At 38.9% G+C, this 24,925-nt stretch overlaps 1 long non-coding RNA gene across 1 annotated transcript in view; it reads right to left on the bottom strand.

Moving 5' to 3' along the window:
- Positions 1 to 24,925, bottom strand: part of LOC121828076 (uncharacterized) — a 151,572-nt gene that overhangs the window by 1,386 nt on the left and 125,261 nt on the right. Inside the window, exons 3-4 of the long non-coding RNA XR_013050054.1 lie at positions 10,503 to 10,612; positions 8,837 to 8,952 (exon numbers count right to left, since the gene is read on the bottom strand). This is a non-coding gene — a long non-coding RNA (uncharacterized LOC121828076). The remainder of the gene's footprint in view (positions 1 to 8,836; positions 8,953 to 10,502; positions 10,613 to 24,925) is intronic.

Below are 24,925 nucleotides of genomic sequence, written 5' to 3'. Positions count from 1 at the left end.
AGTTGCATTGTTCACTCATACTCATACAGAGTCATTCCATTTTAATTTTTTTTTTTTTTTTTGTGAGACAGGGTTTCTTTTGTAGCCTTGGCTATCTTAAGAACTAGCTTTGTAGACCAGGCTGGCCTTGAAATTACAGAGATCTGCCTGCCTCTGCCTACCAAGTGCTCGGATTAAAGGCATGTATTACAACCGCCTGGCCCATTTTTAGCTATTTTTTAAGTTATATTTTCAATTAGCTTTATGAACTATTGGGTTTTAAGACTTTTTCACATTTTACTAAGTGTGGTTAACCTAGCCTCTACCCCCTTCTTTACCCCATCTCCTTGTGCCTGTCCTCACTCTATCCTTTAGCTCTTAGTATTTGCCAACCTTCTTTCATATCGCATGTATTCTACTACCCCTCTAATATATTTTAATTGGGTTTTGAGATAGTAGGCTTCCATATGGTTTTTTGTACATCATTTGTTTGGGTTAGCTCTTCCCATTACCCTCTGACTTCTTCCATACTTCTAAGCCCCTCCCTATTCAAACCTTCCAATTCTAACAATTCCATCCCAATACTTTTGTTTTACCTGTAATCTACTATTCTCACTCCCTAACCTGTGCCCAACCTCCCCCCCTCCCCCCCCACCTCTGTTGCTAAGTTATATTAATAGAGCGGCAATGAAGATGGATGTGCAAATGTCTCTGTAGAAGGATATAAAAACCATTTGGGTATATGCCAGGGAGTGGTACAGCTGGACCACATGGTTCTATTTTGAATGTTTTGTGATTATTTTTATTATGTGTGCATGTTTTTGTGCTGGAGTGTGTGTGTATAAGCATCTGCATGCAGGAGCCCTCTGAGGTCAGACAGGCCTTGGGTCCACTGCACCTGGAGTTACAGATGGTTGTGAGCCACCATGTGGGTGCCGGGAACTGAGCCCAGGTCTTCTTCAGGAGCAGTAAGTGCTCTTAAACTGAGCCATCTCTCCAGCTCTATCCTTTTGTACTATTTTGAGAAACTTCTGCACATAGCATGTGCCCAATCTTTATTCATCTTTATGGCCTGCAGACTGGCCTCAGGAATATCAGTTTTCAAGCTCTTTGTTGAACAAAATGTTTACATTTCTATTGTACAAATACTTGGATTAGAAAAAAAAAAGAAGCAATTCCCCCAATTAACAGGGTTCTGGAAACTACATAAGTAGAGGAGAATTTGGGGGATGACAGATTGTTCTGCTTTGCTTTCTGTTAATGTGATAAAGAACGTGACCAAAAGCAACTTAAGGAAGAAGAATTTATTTGGTTTACACCTCCATGCTCATAATCCATCACTGAGGGACATCAGGCCAGGAGTTCAAGCAGGAACTGAAGCAGAAACCATGGTAGAAAGCTACTTCCTGGTTTGTTCCCAATGGTCCGCTCAGCTAGTTTTTTTTTTTTTTTTATACACTCTAGGCCCACCTACCTAGTGATGGTAATACCCAAGGTACACTGGGCCCTCCTATATCAATTAACAAAAAAATGCTTCAAAGAAATGCCCACAAGCCAGTCTGATGGAGGAAATTCCCTAACTGAGGTTTGCTCTTCCCGGGTATGTAGCATTGACAACTAAGATTAGCCATCTTAGAGATGGTAGATACAATTAGTTCCTGGTTAGTTCCTATGAAGGTTAGTTGGGTCTAGAGTCTCCTCATCCTTTTCCTAGTGCTTCATTTTGTAGGATTTAGAGGACCACTATCCTCCTTAATGGAATTAAAACAGAAATAAGTGTAGGAGCAACTCATGATCTACATACATTTGTTCACCAGTGGAATGTACTATGGCTATATTTCCTTTGTGTTTAAACCTGTAAACCAGTAAAATAAATAGTTGGAGGCAAAATTTTAAATACCTGAGACATCTTAATAGAATATACTATTACACACTATGAGCTTATCAAAGTGATGAGTTTTTCAGAGGCACAATAAATGACTATGTAGCTCAGGCATAGCATCAACCAAAGCAAACAGAATTTGATTGACCTCCATTATCACCACTCACCTTTGCTTCTGGGAATGAAGGACTGTAGACTCCCAGGTCATGGAGTAATCCCATATGTGGGGGAACTCCCAATCTTTCTCATGTAAAATTTGCAATGTCAGTGAATTTGGAAATAGTAGTGTAGGGCTTTAGATTTCAATGCTGCCAGATTGGGGGCAGTTGTTCCTGGTTTGGGAGCTATCTGCAGAGGTTTTACAGGATGGTGTATTCATTACTTTTCTATTGCTGTGATAAAACATGATGACTGAAGCTGTTTATGGAAGAAGGAGTTAATTTGGCCTTATGGTTCCAGAGGATAGAGTCCTTCATGGTAGGGAGACATGGCAGCAAGTGGCAGGCATGACAACAGGATCAGGAGGATCGGGAAGCTGAGGTGAGGTCTCACATCTTGAACCACATGCGTGAAATAGAGAAAGTACCCTGGGAAGGACTTAAGGCTTTGAAATCTAAAAGCCTGCCCCAGTGACACATTTTCTCTAACATGACCACACCTCCTAAGTTTCCCTAAACAGCATCACCTACAAGGGACCAAGTGGTCAATTGCCTGAGACAATGAGGCGCATCTCATTCAAACCACCTCAGAGAGTATGTTAGATTAGTATGAGAAAGAAAGTCCTAGTGAAGTGGTTCACTGAAGGAGTGTACATCCTCTAGAAAGCATTTGTTTCCTGTTATGGTGGTTATCTCATTACAGGAACCCAGCAAACTGTTTGGAGATGTGGTAGAGGGGGTTCAAGAAATGAGGGGTGAGGCACACTGGCAGTGTGGTTTACCCAGAGTAAGAGTTTAATGTTAATGTCTAAGGAGAAAATGGTATAAAGTAAAAAATCAATGTTATCCTAGAAAATCCATCAAGAAGTCACTACTATGAAAGCCATGAACTTTCCCAGCGGATCCAATGATTCTTCTCTCCTTTTTGGTCTTAGAAACAATTGCTTCTATTAGTTGAGCACTAAACTAAATAGCTGCACAGTAAGAGAGTAATGCGATATTCTTTAGACACAGTCAATGTTGCACTATAGGCCACAGTGCTTATGGGATGAACATCCACAGAGATCTAGAGCTTCTGAAGAACCCCTGAGGCTAGAGTTAGACAAGTGGAATGACAGGCTCAGGAAACACAAGGTTTTGTGCCTCTCACCTCTGATCTCTTGTCAGTTTTCTCCTCCTCCTCAAAGCATAGATACAACTAAGTGGAATGGTACATTAGAGCTCTATATTTAATTTCTTTTCATCTCTCTCCCTTCTCCTCTTTCTTTCTGTACATTCATGTGTGTAAATGTGGGTTGCATGTGTGCCATGGCATGCAAGGTCAGAGGAAAACCTTGGATGTTGGTTCTTGCATTCCACCTTGCTTCAGATGGGGTCTCTTTGTTGTTGTTTTCACTATGTACGGCAGGCTAACTGATGAGCATTTAGATGTTCTATTAGCTCTGTAGGATTACCACGATTACAGATGTGCATGCCACTGCATCTGACTTTACATGTATTCTGGGGATTTGAACTCAGGCCCTCAGATTTGTGAAGGAAGTACTTTATGCTTCTCTAAAGTAAACCATCTCTCCAACCCAGTGTTCTGTGTTGTTTTATATATGTATTTAATATTACATTATTTATTGCAATCTAGTTATATATAACATACATTTCTATAAATACTACATATATTGCATGTATATGTGTAGATATATATGTTATATATAGTTTTCTCTCTTATTTTGAGCTCATAGTTTGTGAAGTTGACATTGGGTATATAAATGAATAATAGATATGACCTCTGTGCAACATGTATCTTAAAAGGTCTTATTAACAGAAAAGACCTGGAGAAAGATATTGGGGTGAACTCTGAAAGATCAGAGAAGCAGAACAAGCCACAGCCAGCCTCACCTCGCCAGCTCCTTAGCTGATCCTGTTTCCATGAATCCTCAGACTGAAAGCCTCTTGAGTTCTCATCCCTGATGGTCTCAGCTGAACTACTACTTAGTTACTGTCTCCTCACACCTTGTCTACCATTCTCCATGCAGTCATGTCACTTCCTGGGATTAAAGGCATGCGTGCTTTCCAAGCAAAGGCATGAGATCTCAAGTGTTGGGATTAAAGGTGTGTGCTACCACTATCTGTGCCTCTGTGTCTAATCTAGTAGCTGGCTTTGTCCTCTGATCCCCAGATAAGTTTATTTAGGGTACACAATGTATCACCATACTTCTGTGTAAGCTTTTTTCCATGAGATTTTTTTTATTAAGAAAAAAATTTTTAATTCATTTTACATACCAAAGATCCCTCTCTTCCCTCCTCCTACCTTCCATCCTCCCCCTCCCAAACCACCCCCCATTCCCTCCTACAAGAATGTAAGGCTTCCCATGGGGAGGTACAGTTAGTAGAGTCAGGTCCAAGCCCCTCCCCCTGCCCCAAGGCTGTGAGAGGTGTCCCATCATAGAAGTGGGTTCCTAAAGGCCTGCTCATGCACCAGGGATGGATTCGGATCCTACTGCCAGGGGGGCCTCCCAAGCAGATCATGCTACACAACTGTCTTGCTATGCAGAGGGTCTGGTCCAGTCCCATGCAGGCTCCACAGCCTTTGATTTAAATTCATGAGATTTTTTATTTCTGTCTAGTAGGTCTGTAGAGACATAGTTTAAGAAATTGTTAATCTTTTAACTCAGAATTGACAAACAATGGTCTACTTTTAGAATTAGATTGAACTATTGTTTGTATTTGTAAATGAAGTTTTACTGGGACTCATTCTCATTTGTTTATATACTGTGGCTGCCTATGAGCTACGGTGGCAGAACTGAGTATTTGAAATTAGTAATTGATGGCCCATGATGGCTAAAATATTTACTATCCAGTCTATTAATGGGACTGGTTTATTCATTCCTGACTTATCCATCCCCCAAGTCCCCTACTTGTTAAAAACAAGATATTTTATGCATTGTAATGAATTTCCACATCACATGATTGCTGTGAGTCAGGAATTTTCTCAGTGATTCTGGAGCAGTAGCTCTCTGCTTAGGCACTTTGGCCCAGAAAATGACTGCTGCTTGGCCTAAAAGCTCATTATAGAAGCAAAGAACTCTAAAACAATCCGCAAAGCTCCCACATATCAGCATATCAAAGCTCCCCTAAAAAGTCAACTCCTATCTCTTAGGTGAGAAACTCTGCAGATGATTATGGATCAATAGGAAGATATTCATCTCAACTCATGTTTCAACAGCAGCCTTTCTCTGACTGACTACTCAGGTAAAATTTAATTCTGCATTCAGATTTCTGACTGGGCTCAAAGAAATGTTTGTTCAAAGGAATACCTGAGTAGGAGCTATACCTATGTGTGGCCATGCTGATATTGAACCCTGTGATTAAGCTTCATTTAAAAAGTGCTTCATGAAAAAATGTTCCAAAGAAGGCTTACGTCTTTTCCAACCTCAATTTCCCTGAACAGAGCTGAGCGAGATTTCCTAGCATGGTGGAGGGATGCTTATCTTGAAGTGGAAAAATGTCATTAGTTGATTCCCGCTGAGACATCATATTTAGAAGCCTTAATGGTTAGTGGGCTAACTTAAGATCAAGGAAGGGGAAATTATTGCTTATTTCAGAACTGTTTCCATTCTGATGTGGTCCTTATTGATGTGATGTTCTGTTGGTTTCAGAACACAGAAAACAAAAGGTGGTATTTGTTCTTTCTTTTCTATATCCCGCATCACAGCTGTAGTATAGAAACATCTGGTTCCAAGCAGCAAGTTACTCACTGATGTGGCTGCAGCTTATTTTATAAAATAATTTTAATGTAGGCTCAGCACATAGCTTTTGCCATTTCCAAAAGGCAAGAAGAAGACTGTAAATTCTGTCAACAAAACTTTTTATTATTGCCTCTATTATTTATTATCTCTGCATTGGGACCAAGCAGCTGCCAGCTGAGTTAAGGAACTTCCTCTGTCTACATCTCAAATATCTTGTCTATAAAATAGAGGATTAGGGTGATGGTTTATGTGGGTCTTCTGATTTTTCTAGATTCCCCTTTGCTACAGCCATTAACTTTTCTCTTCTACTTTTCTCCAGGATAGCAGTGTTGGTTTCATGCTAAGGGTGGGAGATGCATTAGTATTTTCTGTAGTTTTTAGACTTCTATTTGCCCATCCATCCATCCATCCATCTATCCATCCATCCATCCATCCATCCATCCATCCATCCATCCATCCATCCATCCATGTGTTCTGCCCTCCCCCCACTCCGCCTGTCTCTATTGGAGGCTCCATCACTCTGCTTTTCTTGGGTGGTTGTTCTCCTTCTCCTTATCTAATCTCAGCTCCTCCTTAGCATCTGAAAGCCTCCCCTTTCTCTCTCTTCCATTGCCACTGGCTTCCTCCATCACAGCTCCTTCCTGCCCTGTTTCTTTGACCTCCGGCATCTACTCTTCTTTCCCTCAGGTTCATTTCAAAATCTTCCCTGGACACATGGGTGATTCTATTTTCTCTCAGCAATAAAGAAGACCTTGGGTGAAATAGCTTTGTGGTTTTAGGCAGAAATATAAGTGTTCTAAGGATCCGTGAAGGTCAGGTACCTATTTGCAGAAATAAATGGGGCTTTAGTGTGAGACCAAATTGACTGTATAGGAAAATCCTGTGGATCCCCCTCTCAGTTAGCCACACATACAGAACCAGTCATCACACATTTCCCTAAGAATAGAACATGGGAGACCTGAATAGGGGAGTTTCTTTGTAATGTGTCTAAGGAAGAAAGAAGAGAGAAGTGAATATTTTTTTTTTAAGAAAAATTATCTTAACGTACCTTTCCCCTGCCAAGTCATGCTTGTACTCTAGCCCTATTTTATACTGAGCAACCAGAAACCATTTGTCATGGAACCCAAAGGACTCAATCTCCTGGATTGAGGTTTGAATACATGTTCCATCAAGTTTTGAGGCAGGCATGAAGAAGTCATAGAAGGTTTGTGGGAAAACTGACCATGAACTTCATCCCCAATGATATTGTTCCTTGGCTGTAAAACTGTGGTGATATTGTGTTTCCCAATATATTGTACACCACAATAAATTTATCTGGGGCCAGAGAACAGAACAGCCACTAAATATAGAGGCCAGGAAAAGGTAGCACACACACACTTTTAATCCTAACGTTCCAAAGGCAGAGATCTGTCTGGATCGCTGTGAGTTCAAAGCCATACTTAAAATAGCCAGGCATGGTGACACAGGCCTTTAATCCCAGGAAGTGATGGCAGGGAGCAAAAAGGTATATAAAGCGTGAGGACCAGGAACTAGAGCCTGTTAAGATTTTAGGCTTTTGAGCAGCAGTTGAGCTGAGATCCATTTGGATGAGGACTCAGAGGCTTCCAGTCTGAGGAAACAGGATCAGCTGAGGAATTGGCAAGGTGAGGTGGCTGTGGCTTATTCTGCTTCTCTGATCTCCCAGCATTCACCCCAATACCTGGGTTCAGATTTGATTTTATTAATAAGACCTTTTAAGATTTGTGCCACATAAAACAGGATTCTTATGAGATATATATGATTTTGCTGAGCTATTATTGGTTATCCCAGAAAGGAATGTCTGTTGGGACAGCCTGTCTTCCAAGAGAGCCTGTCTTACCTTTGGCAAAAAATTTCAGGAAAGACTGCAGAACTACATATAGCCCTCTACAAATGCAGTATTTTCCTCACTCCCAAGCTCCTCCCCCCGACTCCTATAAAGGGTCACAGCCATTTTCCTCCCTAGAAGACACCTCAATTTCCTTTGGGAGAGAGGCTGTCCCTCACCATGTGTGCCAATAAACACAATCCCATCTGGTGAAGGTCAGACTGTGGTCTCCTTCTGTCTTCTGTTTCTTTAAGCTGCCTTGGCAATCTAACACCATCACTAGGCAACCTTGTATTTTTCAGAGAGACAAATGCAACCCCAAAATAATACATACATGGATTAGGTAGGTATTGTAATGGCTTACAGCTGAAGGGTGGTCATTTAGGATAGGAAATTTGTTTTTTTTTTCTGTCCAGAACCAGAGTGATTAGATATGAATTATGGGAAGGTAGAATTTTCAGTGTGTGAAGATGGAACTTCTGATATGTGTATCACCTCCCCCAATAAACGATGAATCTAGAAGAAAGACAGCTTCAAGGGATTTAATCCTTCATTCAGATAATGCTTCCTAAGTGGTCATCTAGTGCCGAGCATGTGTCTGGATTATGGGACCCAGCAATGAATAGCTTCACTTTGATGAGCTGAGTATCACATGCATGACTATAATAGATGGTCTTTGTGGTCTCTCCTTCCTTGAGGATAATTCTGTTGTTTGTTAGGCTTTTCAAGATAGGGACTTTAGTTAGCTAAAAATAAACGAAGCTCTCACACATGGTTTATCTATCTTTCAACAATTAAAACTCTCTTGTAATTGATGTTATACTAAGTATAATGGTGGGATTTGTTTGTGTTGCCTTACATGCTAGAAAATTATCATTCTGTACCTTAGCTATATATCTTAGAAAACAAATAGGCATTGTGCTCTGAAGTGATGCATGTAGAAGTTGGTATTTACTTGTCTTTTTGTTCTTAAAGTCTAATACTAAAGGGTGCTTTTTTGGTGCCCTTGGTATACCTGCTCACCTCTGTGTGTGTGCATATATGGAGGTCAGAGATCAGTATCTGCTGTCTTCTTCTGTCACTGCCCATCTTAGTTTTTGAGACAGGGTTGTCAGTGACTCTGGAGTTTGCTGCTTCAGTTAGCCTGGCTAGCCAGTAAGCCCCTGAGATTTATCTGTCCCCTGTCTCCTGGTAGCACTGGGGTTACAGGTATCTGCACTACACCCACCTTTTATGTAGGTACTGGGGATCTGAACTCAGGTCTTCATGCTTACACAGCAGTCACTTTACCCACTGGCCCACCTCTCCAGTCCTGAAATCCACTTGAGTTATCAGTGATAAAACCTGTAGAGAAAATCAAAAAGAAAGGGGAAATTTATTTCTAGCCCCTTCCTTTAATTTTTTCTGTCCTTTCCCAGACCCAGAATCACTTGCTTGTTTCAAAACTTGGCTCAAAACTCCTGTGTAGGTGGAAGTTTCTGTCCTGCAAGCTGCTTCCAAATAACAACTCAGAGGCTTAATATTAATTGTAAATGCTCAACCAATAGCTCAGGCTTGTTACTAGCTAACTTTTATATTTAAATTAACCCATATTTCTCATGTATGCTTTGCCATATAGCTTGGTACCTTTTCTCAATACTACCTTGCTTCTCTCTGCATCTCTCTGCTGGTGACTCCAGACTTCACCCTGCTCCTTCCCAGCATTCTCAGTTTGGCTCTCCCACCTAACTTTATCCTGTTCAACTATTGGCCACTCAGCTTGTTTATTAAACCAATCACAGTGACAAATCTTCACAGAGTACAAAGGAATTATTTCACCACACTCCTATTCTTTACCTTTTCTTCGTCTTCCTAAAGTATCTGAAGTTCTCAATATATATATTACCTCTCCTCTTCCACATAAATACTCTTTTCTTTAGACCCACTTTCCAAATCACCAACATACCAGATCGTTCACACAAAGGAGGCCACACAACATAAGGTGGTGCTTGTCGAAGTTTGTCCTGCACATGCATCACAGTGGATGCTGATTGAATCCATCAGGTTTTGGGGGAGGCCCCAAACCTGCACTTTTAGCAAGCTCCTCATTATAGTTGCTAATACTTAGTGGTGCACAAATGAAGCAGTAAGAGCTTGCTTGTTGAGGAAATTGAAACCACTCCTTTCAATTTATGACCTTGGGAAAGTTGACTATTCCCCTCAGCCTCATTTACTTTATGTATAAATTATGAGGGAAATCAGTTACATGCACTCAAATCTAAGATTTAACTCATCTAATAAATACAAAGAATGGCTGCCTATTCCACGAACAGGGCTTGGGAAATACCACTTGCCCACATTTTCTGTCAGAGTCAGAGAAAATGTAAGATAATGAAAGATTGCTCTTATTAAGGTCCCTTGAAGTATTAACAATGCATTCCCTGTTTAGGTGTAATTGTTTCTGTTTTTGCTTAAAATTCTCCCATCTGAACCACTCACCATGTTCTTTAGTAATACAAACAAACAAACAAAAAAAATAAACAAACTTCTTTCTTGTGAGGTACACTTGACAATCTTGTAGTCAGGGTCTCTTGGGACAAGCTATTGCTATAAACCTGACTCATTTGTCCCTGATACACTCTGAAAGCAGATTTTAGTCAACTTTCTGCTCTGGTCTACTCTTGAATTTGGCACTTGGTATCTCTCTAAATTTAGTGGGCATTTTCTGCTTTAATGAATATCTAACTGTGTAAATATAGATGTTGTTTGGTCAGCACTTTCCCCAGCAGTATTTTCCAGGGAAAATTTGCCTGCAGTAAACTCCCGAGGCAAACATGACCCCCCTCTACAGCCTTGCACAAACAGCTGGTCTAGGCTCTAGGACATAAATAATCTGTTTTTAGAGAGGCACTTACCTCCAGCGTCAAAAACTTTGGGAGAGCATATTTGTCCTACAGGTGACAATATCACACTGTTCTGTATGCAAAATCTGCTGTGTGAACTTGGAAATCCGAGGGTGTTAGTTCTGTAAAAGTAAGGAAAAACCCACGTTTCTCATCAGTATAGAAAAGATAGAACCCCTAACAAAGAACCTATCTCTGATTGACAACTCATCTAATATATACAAAGGAGAGATGAGCTTTTTCCAGTGAAGTCTCACTAGGCAAGCAAAGCACACTTAAAGGCAGGCCCCACACCCAGAAGTAGATGCCAACGCAGAATGAACTCAAAGGCAATTGTGGAGATTTTGTTGTTGTTGTTTGGATATTTTTTAAAAAATTACTGGTCCTTTGCTTATGTGTTATAGGTTTTGATTTTGTGTTTTGTTTGTGTGTGTGTGTGTGTGTGTGTGTGTGTGTGTGCGCGCGCGCGCGCGCGCACACATACGCACTTTTCTCCTGTCTTTCCTTTTCGTTTTTTTCCTCTTTCTAAAGAGAGAGAGAGAAGGCATGGAGTGGGATGGGTGGGGTAGTGGGGAGGATCTGGGAGGAGATGAGGGAGGGGAAACAGTGATCAGAATATATTGTATGAAAAAAAGTGATTTTCAATTAAAAAAAAGAAAAGTAAGGGCCAACAACTCTTGCCCTGGAATCCTTGTGGAAGATCTATTAGCACCTCAGGGTTAGATAAGCAACCATGTCCACCAAGATAGTTCCGAAGTTTTGCTGCTTGTTTAAATTTTGAGAGACTTTTTGTCCTTTAATGTATACCGAATCATTCCCGTACAGTTATAAATATCAGTAGTAGTTGAAGATTGTAATTAAAATCAGCAGCCTGTGCTTTCATACTTTTTTGGCTTCTGGTACTGAGTGAAGAGCTTTGAGAAAACATGTGCAATCCTAGCATCCCAAATAAGATCTAAATCATTTAGATGGGTTCAAAGGATCCCAGGTCTTATTCTGTGCTGGAGAGGCACAGTTATAAGTATTCCCTGCAGACTGGTCCAGGCTGGCTGATTAGGATAACTTGGCTTCAGACACATTTTTTTTGCTCACTCAAACAACTGCAAAAAAATGTCGATTAGATTGCTATAGAGAACTGTACATGGGTCCCAAAGAAAATATCACCTGATCATCAGTGGTCAGCTGATGTATGATATTTTGATTGCATTCTGAAAGTAAAGTTTGTTTTCAATCAGAGGGTGGAGCTAGCCACTAGCTAACCAAAATTAACCATAGAGGTTTTGGAGGATTGAGGACAGATAAGAGGCAGGAAGTAATAAGGTGGGGCTGGGAGAAGATCTCACTCCTTTTGGATGGAGGAATGGAAGAGATAGGAGGTCACTGGTGGCTTTTCTACTGCTTCTCTGATCATTCAGGTTTTTACCCCAATATCTGACTCTCAGTTTTTTTTACTGATAAGCAATAATTAGATAAATACTACAATCAACCTTTTAAGTGAGTAGATACTTAAATGATGTTGATGAACCAGTCAGATGAATCACACCCTGCTCTTCTTGTCTTTGTTAGTGGCTTTCATTATTGGTCATGTGTTCTTCTAGGCAGTGACAGGGTCAAAATGCAGAATCTGTGCAAGGCTTTTGTAAAAATCTGAAAGAGCTTTTAGGTGAGATGGATTTCAGTTTCTCTCTCTCTTGGCTACTTCTGTAGTCCTTTTGTTTATACACATTTTTCATTGCGATATATACAATACTTAGGGATGGTCACCTGCAGAAGAGGGAAAAATGAGATAAAAGGTTAATGTAATACTCTCATGGGTACATCTCTTTTAAACCAGGATACATGGCTTTACAAAATGCTGTGGCAGAAAACACAGTGAACCAAAATGAAAATATGTTTGTGATGAACTTGACCTATTCTCCCACCAGTATCTAAATACTAACCTCATTATATGCTCTAATGTCACACATAAGAGTGGCTGCTTCTAAAGGGCAATAAAGGAATACATTAAAATATTTTCTTATTTGCTTACGAGGTCAGTGTCCAGAAAATGAAGGCTTCTTCTGTTTTCTTGGCATTAATTATTTCCAGTTTCCTTATTCCTATTATGTTTCTTCAATCTTAATCTTTGTAGATTACCAATAATCTCAGTTCTTCCAACACATTATTTCTTCCACAAAACAAAATGTTAGTGTGCATTCTTGTGTGTGACTGTGCATGTGTATATTTACATGTGAATATGGTGTGTGTTTATCTGGTATAAGCACTGTGTGTGGTTGTATGTGAGTGTGCATATAAGTATGTGTGTGCTTACATGTGAATATGGTATATATTTATGTGGTATAAGCATGTGTGTGTATGGTATATGTGAATGTATGTTTAAATGTGAATATGGTATCTGTTATGTGGTAAAAGTACTTGTGTATGTATGTGTGTGCATGTCTGTGCACTTACAAAAACCAAAGGAGGATGTCAGGTACTTTGCTCTATTTTTCTCTGCATTATTCCTTTGAGACAGGGTCTCTCACTGAACCTAGAGCTAGACTGAAAATCAGCAAACTTCATCCCTACCACCGACAGGCCCTGCCCCCACCCCAAGATATTTATGGTCTAAGAAAATTCCTCTTACAGAGAAGGTTCCTATCAAGATTAGCTAAGCTTTCCTTCTTTGTCCAGCTGTATACCATAGACCCTGCCTCCTTAATTCATCTGTGTGAGATAACTCTACCTCCCTGTTCCCTTGTATTTGAGAAATATGTAGAACTTCTGGGATGCTGAGGCTTCTCCATCTGAGACACCAGTCCCCTCAACTCCAGCTTTTCTGTGTCCATGTGTTTGTCCTTTCCTCATGCCTTTGCTGCCCCAGGCAGGTCAAGTCCCCGGAGCTGTGCAGAATGGTGGCATCAGCTTACAGTTGCTTACAAGTACACCTGATATAGTAGGAACCACCTTGTATTTATTCTCAGCAACGTGTAGAATTTCAGAGAAGCAGGTGATGTTAAAGAAAAAAAGAAGCTAGAAGAATGATTTCATTCCAACCGGTCATTCATTTGAATGCCATGGAAAAAGAATAAATGCTAGTCTAGGGCTGGAGTTAAGAGTAAGAATTAGCATGCAGAGCCCCCAGCTTTAAGTTAGGAGAAAAGAGTTACCTACTAGAAGTCAGGGAAAATAAACTGAGAGAGTTCAGCAAAGCCGTAGTCATTTGTGACTCATTTATCTTGGATATCTGTTTTTGTGGTCCTTTGGTAGTCTCAGTGCTACAAAAGATGTATAAGACCCAATTTACAAGTAATGTAAAATATACACCACTTTTCAGCAATATTTCTGCCCCTTAGTGCTGAAGAAGCTGTGGTTTCACTCATGCTAGGCAAGGGCTTGACCACTGAATTATAAACCCAGCTTATGCTCTTCAGCATAATTTCCATGTGACTAGTTGATTCCTCAGAATGCTGCTGTTGATCTTTCTGAAGTCTCGTGTCTAGAGTAAAGCCAAGGTTCCAGTTGATAAACAAGTCTATGTTTTTCGTTGATCAGGTGATTGGAAAGTGAAACAGTGAGGTTGCTTGTTCCCAATCTACCCTTTCTGTATGATGCCAGCAACACCTTTGCTGAACTGAATACTAACTTTTGAATAATGACAGAATGTTTCCTCAGCTTCCTGTGCTGTTCATGTAATAGTGCCGAGTGGACACAACAAAATTATGTTTAATTTGTGTTACTAATGGTTTTATGACTACACAAATAGTTAAGAGCGGATATTTGAGGAATTTGGTGGTTTCTGTTACAAATGTGCTTCCATGGTCAATTTCAAGTTACTGATATGAGGCACCAAGCATTGTTGAGAACTGTCCAGTACTATACCAGGATTGAATTAATCTAACTTATAGGAAAATACATAGGTAGAGCCTGAAGAGCATCACACCAGCTGGCTACTGTGTACTGTGTACTGAAGGTTCTCATACCACCCTCAGGTATTACATTTTAGTAGAAAAGGTACAGAACTCAGGAAAATTCTAGACTTAGGATTACAGTTCTATTATACCAAAAAGATAGACATTAGAAGCAGCCGAAGGAGGAGATTGGTAAAGTGAAGTCCAGAAGTGATCCAACATGAGACTCCCGGTCATCTCCTCCCCCTGATCTCTTAGATTTACTTCCTCCTACTAAGATGTGTCAGTGATAATACTCAAAGGAACCAGGGAAGCTCACTGAACCTTTGGTGTCCACAGTTCTTATCAGGACTTTATTACACACTGTCTGCATGGCTGACCTTTAATTTAGAGCTTCTTTTGGAGGCTCAGGCTAATACAAAGTTTCTGGTTCCTCTGGTGCTTTGATGTAGCATATCCACAAGTCCCTGCCACAAATCATTGTGTTAGATCAAGTATGACCAAAGCACCTGGCAAATAATGACATACCTATTAATCTGGGCATTCTAGGTGTACATAGGTCAACTCTCCTCCCGTAGCTGAGGGCAGAGTGCAGACATTTCTTTGGATAAAACTAAATACTCACTATATAGATTTTGACAGAGATTATGTTGAAACCTTGGGTTAATTTGGATAGCATTAACATATTAATAATATTAAGTCTTCTACTTCATGAGCACAAAATGTATTTTGCTATTTAATCTTTCATTTTGTTGTATCACACTTCATTAAAAAAGACTCAGATTTCTTGTTGTTTTGCTCTGAGACATGATCTTATTTAGCCTAGGCTGGCCTCAAACTTGTTATGTAACTGAAGCTGACCTTGAACTCCTAATCCACCCACTTCAACGTCCCAAGGGCTGAGATAACAAACACATACCTTCATGCCTAGCTTTATATTTCTTTTGTTAAATAAATTCTGAAGTAGGTAATTATTTTGATGCTATTCAAAGTAGGAAAATTGTCTCAGTTTTATTTTATGACTGTTAAGTGCTGGTGTGTTGACATGTAATTGATTTCTTTACACATTGAAATTTTATAAAACCTTGACAAACATGCTTATTAGTTTCAACAGTATGTGATGATTAATTTTGATTGTCAACTTGTTGATTTAGTAATACCTAAAGCACCATGAAAGCTAGTCCTCAGGGAGGGGCCTTTCAAATCAGTTCCAGATCATTGAGCCCAGTGTCTAAAGAACATAGTGTCTTCAGCAATATTGATTTACTTTACACCTTTGGTGGGGCAGGGAAACCAAGGGCAATAGCAATAGCCTATAATGTTTTGGGAGTCTCTTGGACAACCCTGACCAATAACTCAAAAGATGGCTTCTTCTTCCTGGTTTTCAGGATTTTGTCAAATGGTCTTTGGCTTTTGGAGGGCCTATTGTCAGCCCAGACAGGAACATTTCAGTTAATATAAATATGTGTATTTACACAGACTTATGTTCATTATAGTTTTTAGGGAAGGTAATAGTTAATAGTATAATTAATTCCTTGTGACTTTTTCAGACATACTTAACCATTATTTTCTCCTCCTCTCTCCTTCTTCTGTATTTATGCTCCTCCATCTTCATAATTAGAGCCTTTCCTGTTTTTCCCATATCCCCCATCAAATCACTTGTATTCTGTTATTTTCCTCCTTATTGCTTCTCCACAACTCTACTCCAGCAATGGTCTTTCTTTAATTTTCTTGTTTCTGTAGTTCTTACAGGAAATACATGCATATCTGAAGATTTGGATTTAGGAGTCTCAGATAAGAGAAAACATGTTACATTTGCTATTCTGGGTCTGGGTTACCTAAATATGATCTTTTCTAGTTCCATCTATTTATCTGCAAAATTCACTGTTTCATTTTTATTTATGGCTAAATGGAAGGCAACATTCAAACTTCTAAGTGAGGGAAACAACCAACAGTCCTACCCAACTATGATGTCTATGAACCACAACAATGTGCAGCATGTCATGATAATTCTAAAGGTACAGTAGTTGCATGCATACCTTACTAGTAACCAACAGCTCTGTAATTGGACTTAAGAACCACTCTAGAGGGAAATCATTTCTGGTGCTGGAAACCTAGCAAACTACCCACTGCTAAATGAAGTCATGGATCTTGGAGGAGAACCTACAACTGCCACTTTACCAGGCCAGGATAATCCCTAACAGCAATCTAAACATTTGTGTGTATAGCCAGGGATAAGTCTAGTCCTGATTTCTCATCAAGGAAACTTCTCTTGGCAGGAGAAGACTGGTAAAGAAAACCACAACCAACCAAATACAGAGTTATGGATCTCAACTGATACATCTATAACAACTATAACAACCCCTGCACCTAAGGCTCAAGGATCATTGCAGAAGAGGGAGCTGAAAGACTGTAAGAGACAGATGATCAGGGAGTTTGCTATGAGATTGTGTCTTCTAGGAATTCCAAAAACTACTCTCATAAAGTCTCATCGACATGACTGTCTAAACATGAGCTGAACAAGGACAATGAAGATAGATATGCATAAATGGATGGGGGAAAACCCAGAAGGCCTCAATCATACACAAGAACTACAGGCAGCTAAAGGATGCTGAGAGAGGGAGAAATAGTTTTCCCCAGAGAAGAGCACACAAACTGGTCATCTAATACCAAATGGTCAGCCCTGAACAGATACATACAAGCAAAATATGAAGACTTAGCAGGTTGTATTTAGAAGTATATATGCATATATGTATGTATTCACACGTATATACATGTATATGTGTATACACACACACACACACACACACACACACACACACACACACACACACACGCAATTAATGAAAACATGGCCATAAATTTGAAAGAGAGAAAGGAGGAATATATTGGAAGGTATGTATGGAGAAAAAGGAAGGGGGAAATGATATAATTACATTATAATCTCAAAAAAAGAAATAATTAAATGATCAAAATGTATTTGAATTTTAAAATTATTTTAAATAATGAAAATATAATAATAATAATAATGAGTTAAAATTAAAAATTGGAAAAAATATTGCAGGAAAATAAAATAATTTGGAAAATTAAATTTGCTTGTCCCTTTACAATTCTGATCTTTTTGTTGCCTCTGCCTAATCATCTTGCCTAGAACTTATTGTATGATCAGTAGAAGTGGTAAGAGGCATGCCTTTGTATTGATCACAGAGGGCATTTTTTTATAAGGTTGAAGGAATTCTTTTTTAATTTATATTTTAGAAATTTTCTACCTAAGTTCAGGCTCACAGATCTGCCTGAAATGTAACAATCAGCATTCATGAGTCAGTACATGCAAGGTCTAGCACATCACTGTGAAACCAACTCTTTATTGATCTTTTTCTTTTTGTAGCATGCTTTCCCCAATGAGGTAAAAAACAGGTTTCTCTGATGTCAATCAAATGAAAGCTAAAGTGCCTTACAATGGATTAACTGGAAAAAAAAATCATCTCTGTAATAAAAGTAAATTACATTCATTTTTGAAAATACAAAACATGTATTATATTAAATAAAGAGTTACTGGGCGTTAAGTTTTTTCAAATGTTTATTTTTATCAATTACGTAATTTAGTGAGGTGATTAAAGTGTAAAATAATGCACTATCTGGAAGCCAGGTTGTTTAATTTATTTCAGATATTTTTCATGGACATCATGTCTTCTTTGATCAAGGAAGTTTTTCCAGTTATAAAAATATTCAGAATAAAGTAATGCCTACATGTATGGACAAGGCCTCACAGCCAAGAACATTTCAAGTTATATGCTGTGGTTTGCTATATCACATGTGTCATAAAGGAATGAACTAAGAGAAAGAAGTTTCCTTCAGTTACCTCTAGGGAGTTTAGTAAGTTTGAGGCAATTATACTAATACAACTCTACAGTAGGTATAACTATTGTTTATATGAACATAAGAAAAATGTCATCAGTGTCAATGTTGTCTGTCACCTACAGGGTTCAAATACTCTTAACTACTAGTTTTTCTTGCTAGATCGTATTGTGGTATCAACTTAATGCTGCGAACTGGCTAGACAGGTATTTGAGTTCCTGCCTCCATGATCTAGTCTTCTGAGTTACATTCGGTTAGTGAGACCCTTGTTTTTATATTCTTACTGTACTAAAAGATGAACCAGAGAGTCTACAGTCTTTCAGTGTTAAAGGTTTTGCTGTCTAAAGAGCAGAGCCTAAACTTAGGGAATCATCCTTTTATCATCAAGCCTTTTAGTTTAGGCTTATGGAAATGAATATATTTGGGGGTAATGTCCACTTTGCAATGGTGTCCTTAACTTTTTCTCATATCCATGGACACTGTCTGCTTTTAGCCATTTTCATACAATGCAGTTGTCTCTTGGACACAGTAGATTGAAACCAGGAAGGGCTCTGCAGCTAACATCATGGTTAGTTTGTGTGTAGATAAATCTTATGTATCTGGACTGTGGTTTACTTCTAGCACACATGACCAATAGCCAATGGCATAGCAGTGTGTGAGTCAAACTATCATGGTTGTTTGACCCTCAGTCCTCTTTGATACCTGTGCCTACCTTGAGTTTAGCTACTGAGTGGCTAGGAGCCATCCTGGGCTCCATGGGGGTGTGAGGTGAGGCAGTTGTGAGATGCTGCTTCTGTGGACAAAGAAGAATTATCAGGATATAGGGATTCAATGCCACCAGCTTTCTCAAGATTTTTCTGTATGTTCTCATTCCAGTTTTCAGGGTTTCATTGCTTCAGTGAATGCCCTCATTTTAGAAGGGGACACCTTGTGAAATTCCAGCTCCTAGTAGCATTGGAATTCACCTCCTGAAGGAAATTCTAGTTTGAGTTTTATCTATTTTAGCCCTTAGATTTGTGTCACTATGTTCTGTTTTATTCACATTATTGTTTATTTGTTTGAGCATCGTTCTGTTCTCTTGTTTTTTTTACCCCTTTAACTTGTCTTAATTAGTTCTTAATATTATTATTTTTTAACTTTGCCAGTAATAGACCTCTTGAGTTGTTACTAAGCCTTTAGATTTTTTTTTAATGCGGTTTGTTTTAGTAAAACTGGATTTCTACATTATGATTTTGGTCTTCCTCCAGATGTGGGATAGCTTTTATTTCCTTAAAAGTGTGAAATCATTTACTCTCTACTAAGTCTTGGTGAATAGTGATATAAAAACACAGCTTTCACTTCAAAAGTTATAAGATTCAATTTTTTCTGAGTTAAATATGAGTTAAATATGAATGATCATGACCTCAAAGGTTAATTTGTATTACTCTAAATAATATGTTCCGGTATGTAGGCAGAAGCTTTCCCATTCCAACCACCTGCTCCCAAATAACCAACTCAGAGACTTAATATTAATTATAAATACTTGGTCAATAGCTCTGGCTTCTTACTAACTAGCTCTTACATTTTAAGTTAGCCCATTTTCCTTATTTATGCTCTGCCATGTGGTGGTACCTTTATTAACATAGCATGTTCATCTCCTGCTCCTTCTCTGTCTGCCTGGCAACTCCAGACCCCAATCTTCTTTATCCCAGCATTCTCCTAGTCTGACTTCTTTATTAAATCAATCATAGCAATATATATTCACACCATCTAAAGGAATATTCCACACCACCAATGAACTTTTTAGTACCAGAACAAAATGAAAGAAATAAATCAAGGCATTTTCCAAACACATTGGTGTTATGATAAGGTGAGTATGGGGTTGTTTACAGGAGCATAGAAGACTCAAAGACAGCTATAGCACCCAAAAGTCCACTCCAGCCTCAATGACAACTCAAAGATGTTTCAACCCTTGAGTTCTCTGTATGACTTTCAGGCAGTTTCACTAGTCATCTCTTCCAGGCAGCTAGGCTGGTGGGCGAGTGCTATGGGATGGTCTGTATGTCAAATGTGTTGCTCTGATTGGTCAATAAATAAAACATTGATTGGCCAGTAGCCAGGCAGGAAGTATAGGCGGGACTAACGAGGATTATTGAGAGAACAGGAAGGCGGAGGTAGACACTGCCAGCCACCACCATGACAAACAGCATGTGAAGATGCCAGTAAGCCACGAGCCATGTGGCAAGGTATAGATTTATAGAAATGGATTAATTTAAGATGTAAGAACTAGATAGCTAGAAGACAGTTTAAATAATATAAGTGTCTGTGTTTTTATTTTATAAGTGGGCTGTTGGACTGCCAGGGCTTGGCAGGACCCAGGGAGAAAACTCTCTAGCTACAGGTGAGTCTCCTTGTTTTGCAGTTGTTTATACTTCTATTACCATGGGAGGGACTTTGGGAGTATTTTAAGTCTTAGCTCTCCAGGACTTGAAAGGTTTCCTGAGTTTCATGACCTTCCCCTGCTACCTTCAGGAGGGAATGCTTCCATTGGAGGAAACTCCACACAACAGCATATCTGTGACATAGTTTCTAGATTAAGTTAATTGAGGTGGGAAGACTCAGCTGAAATAAGATCCTAGACTGAATAAAAAGGAGGAAGTGAGCTGCAGATCAGCATTTATCCCTCTCTGCTTGCTGACTGTGCATGCAATATGACCAACTGCCTCATACTCCTGCCTTTATGACATCCCCACCATAAAGGACTAACTATCCCTTGAATTGGAAGCCAATCTAGACCCTTTCTTCCTTCAGTTGCTTCAGCATTTTGTCACAGCAATGAAAAAGTGATTAATATGCAAGGAAAACTTGGATTGTGTTTTTAGATATTTTCTGATGACATTTGTAGCTTTTGTGTTGGTAAAAGCTAGTAATCTATTAATGTAGCCTGTAGGTTTTTCTTAATAGTTGAAAGAATGTAAGATCAATCATAGAGGTTAGTGATGAATAGCTGTTATGGGGACTAAAGTTAGCTCAGCATAATTTGGTTCTTGACGTGCCAACATTCCCCAAGTCTATAATCATGAAGTACTGATGGTCAATCCGCCTTGTAGAATCTTTAGCATAGCTATAGCTTTGGTGGGAGATTTTAGTTACATGATTCACTGCTAACAAAGGAGGGATAGTATCAACATAGTGAATATACATGTGACTGAATGGGTAAGAAGGGCACTGCTTTTGTTGTCTTTTTTTTTGTAGAGATAGGACTAAAAAAAGTCTCATATTGATTATGAGTTTCATTTTTTCAATTTAACTAATTCTTTCCTTACTTTATATTGTAGCTTCATCAACCACTAAGACTTTTGTCCTTGAAAATTGACAATTTTTTTTAGGTATTGCTTTTAGTTCTTCAGAAATGGTTATATTCATGACCTTGTTGGGGAGGGGTAAATCCCCATTTTGTTAGACTATTGTGGTCAATGAGCTGCTTCTTCTTGCAACCAAAGATCTTAACAAATACAAGCTTATTAACTAAGCACAAATATCTGGGAGATAGTCTAGAAGCTAAGTTTCTATGGATTCTGCAAAAGTTCCAAGGATAATATGAATAAAATTGTATTCATAGTTGTATTCAGGGAAAGAAGGAAATCTTCTAATTTTTCTAATGAAAAAGCTAAAATAATGGAAAAGAGAAATATCTGTCAAGAAATATATTCAAATTTGAGAATGCAACAATTATGGAGAAGAAAGAGCTGAAATCCACAAGGGAGTACCTAATTTAACTTACTTTAAAATCACCTAGAATGTATTCATTTTGTTGCTAGAGACAAGCAGTGGCTGGAATGTGGACTGTGATGTTTGAGGAGTCCTATAGATAGGAGAGTGATATTCCAAAGGGGATAAAATCATGTATTGTTCTAATTTATTTATTTTTTATTGAAAGGAGGTTGATCAGCACTGGCATAGGTGCTGGTTGACTATAGTGAGTGAGACTGTGGACAATGTAATTCTATGGATGATTTGAGAATCCTCAGAAAAGGGCATATGTCACTGGTTTGGGTTTTATACTAGGTGATTACCACACAGGAGCCTTTTATACTTATTTCAATAGAGTTACTGACTTACAGTATTACTACATTGGGCATTTAGATTTTAATGATATGTTTGCTAACGTCTCTGCTGACATTGTTATGAATATGAAAGGCAGGTCATAGGAGGTCAATGATAAAAGAATGGACAGATTTGTAACTGTTTGAATGGCTGTGCCCATGGGCATTCAGAAATGGACTGATGTCCACTGGAACACTCAGTTGAAAGAAAGAAGCATTTCTTAGCGGCTTTTGATGCCACTTCCTACTAGACATGCTCAACAGATTCTAACAGGTTCGCCTGCGGTGGTAGAAATGTTCTTGCCATGCTGTCCACTGGACAGACATAGTTATTAGGATCCTTGAAATGTGACAGGTATTATAGGGGCACTGGATTTATTGTATTCAATTTTTCATCATTTCCAACTTGAATAGCAACATAAAGCTAATGGCTATTGCATTTAGAGTGCAGTTTTAGACTATTCCAAATTTTTGGTAAAATACGGATTTAAAAAAATTTTACTAAGAGGTACTTTGTATCATTTAACTAAATCATAAAACAGTCTTATTATGAATATATTTAACTCTTTTAAAACTGTTCTTACAGGTAAGAAAAATGAGGACTATTGGCATTATATTACTTGTTCAGAATCACACTTATCACAGCAGTTATTTGAGGGTGACAGAATCTTTCCAGGCTTACTTAGGCATGACCTAGGAGCCAGAGGTGGCAGACACTCATAGCCACCAGATGTCACTGGAACAGTGACTCCAGGTTTGTTGTCTCACACCAAAGAAAATTAATGATGTAGACACTCATGAGAGCATGCAAAGGAGACCATACTTTATTAAGAATTATTACAGAAAAGTAAGACGTTGATAGAAAATGAGAAGTTGAAGAAAAATGAAAAATTAAGGAAGAAAGAGAGATATTTTCATGAGTTAGAAAGGGTTTCCAAGGGAGAGGAAAAAGAATATTGAATTTTGTCTCAGGATTTTGTAGGGACACTGGAAAAATGTTGAGGTGACAAAATCTATTGAGATAAGTTAATTCTCAGGGCTATAATGAGCACAGCCAGTGGAGGTACACTTGCTTGGTGCTTGCACCCCCGGTCCAATGAGAAGATGCTTGTGTGCTGTCCATGCACTGATCACTCAGGGTAGGGTACTTGAAGCCTCCTCTGAAGTCTACCTCTTGTTCTGTTTTTGGCCTTGATTGTCTGTTAGGTTTTGGTCTCTTGGTCTGCATTACTACTCTCTGACTTTACAGATGTCTCAAGCACTGTTAATATATTAAGCTCTGGGCTCTCACATTTACACGGTCAGCTTGTAACTCTACCATTAGAGTGAGTTAATTGTTTCCTAGCTGCAGTCCTTCTGGTTACCTCAGAGGAAGCTACTTGCCTGTGGAGTGGTCTGTGGTCTCTTTCTTGAGGTGAGTGCAGGCATACTAGAAGCCATCCCTACTTGAAATTTATCCTGTTGCGATTAGTGGATTTCAAACCCTCTGCATCCACATAAAAGTCAGCTGCGGTTGTGTGTGTCCATAATTTGAATGCTGGGGAAGCAGGGCTGAGACAAATAGGGCCTGGGGCCTTGCTGGCCAGTCAGCCTAGCTGAAATGGTGAGCTCAGCTCAGTGAGAGACCCTGTCTCAAAAACTAAAGTAGAGCTATAGAGGAAGACATCCAATATCAACCTCTGGCCTCTACGTGTGCAGTCACGAGTCTACACATGTGTATATATTGTACACACACACACACACACACACACACACACACACACACACACACACACATTATTGCCCTCCAGTGCATTAACACTAGAAACTCCTTATATTTTTTTTATTTGATGTTAGACAATAATAGGCAGAAATTATAAGTCAACACATTGATTCTTTGTACATAGATAGTCCTAAAAATGGAATCCTGAGATTTTGTTTCTTGCTTGTGAAAGCCAAAGCTAATTAATATTAGTTTCAATGGATAAATGTGCACCCTTTTACAAAATTCTATTTTTGGGTCTCTGAACTTCAGGGTTGATTTCTTCATTTTCCCCCCTCTTCCCAACTGAAAAATATATTATTTATTATAATGGCACTGTGCTAATGCATTTCTCAAAAAAAAAAGACCTGCTGCTGTGTAAAATTGCAGCAAGAAATCAACAGGGAAGGGATTAGAACAATTAAAATCTTAGATTCACAAAGCGAGGAAATGAATTCTGATTGATGAGATTTGTAGCCTGCATTTGTAAGAAGGAGAACAACATTGTATTTCAAACACTATTTGTACCAAACCAAACTCATTATCTTTTCTGGCTCTTCACGATATTGGAAAATTCCTCCATCTAATATCAAACTGAATGGGCATATGCATGTTTTTATAATTTCCTTACGAGTGAAATAATACCATCTTGATGCCATTGTGAGGGAAAAATCTGTTTATCCTGTCTCCTCAAGTGTAGGGAAGTGATCTATAAAGTTAATTTCCTCATAAGTGGGATTCTTATTTTTCAGAAAGAAAGAAAAAAAAAACCTAAAGGAAATTGATGCAGTTTGGGGAGTCTGGTTATTGCTTTATGCTAAGCTTGTGTTTTATTCATCAATAGGCATTCTCAGTCATTCT

Source organism: Peromyscus maniculatus, chromosome 3 (assembly GCF_049852395.1).
Source record: "Peromyscus maniculatus bairdii isolate BWxNUB_F1_BW_parent chromosome 3, HU_Pman_BW_mat_3.1, whole genome shotgun sequence".
In the NCBI taxonomy this organism is placed as follows: Eukaryota; Metazoa; Chordata; class Mammalia; order Rodentia; family Cricetidae; genus Peromyscus; species Peromyscus maniculatus.
Note: the sequence above shows the minus strand (reverse complement) of the source record. Positions and strands in the feature narration are given on the sequence as shown.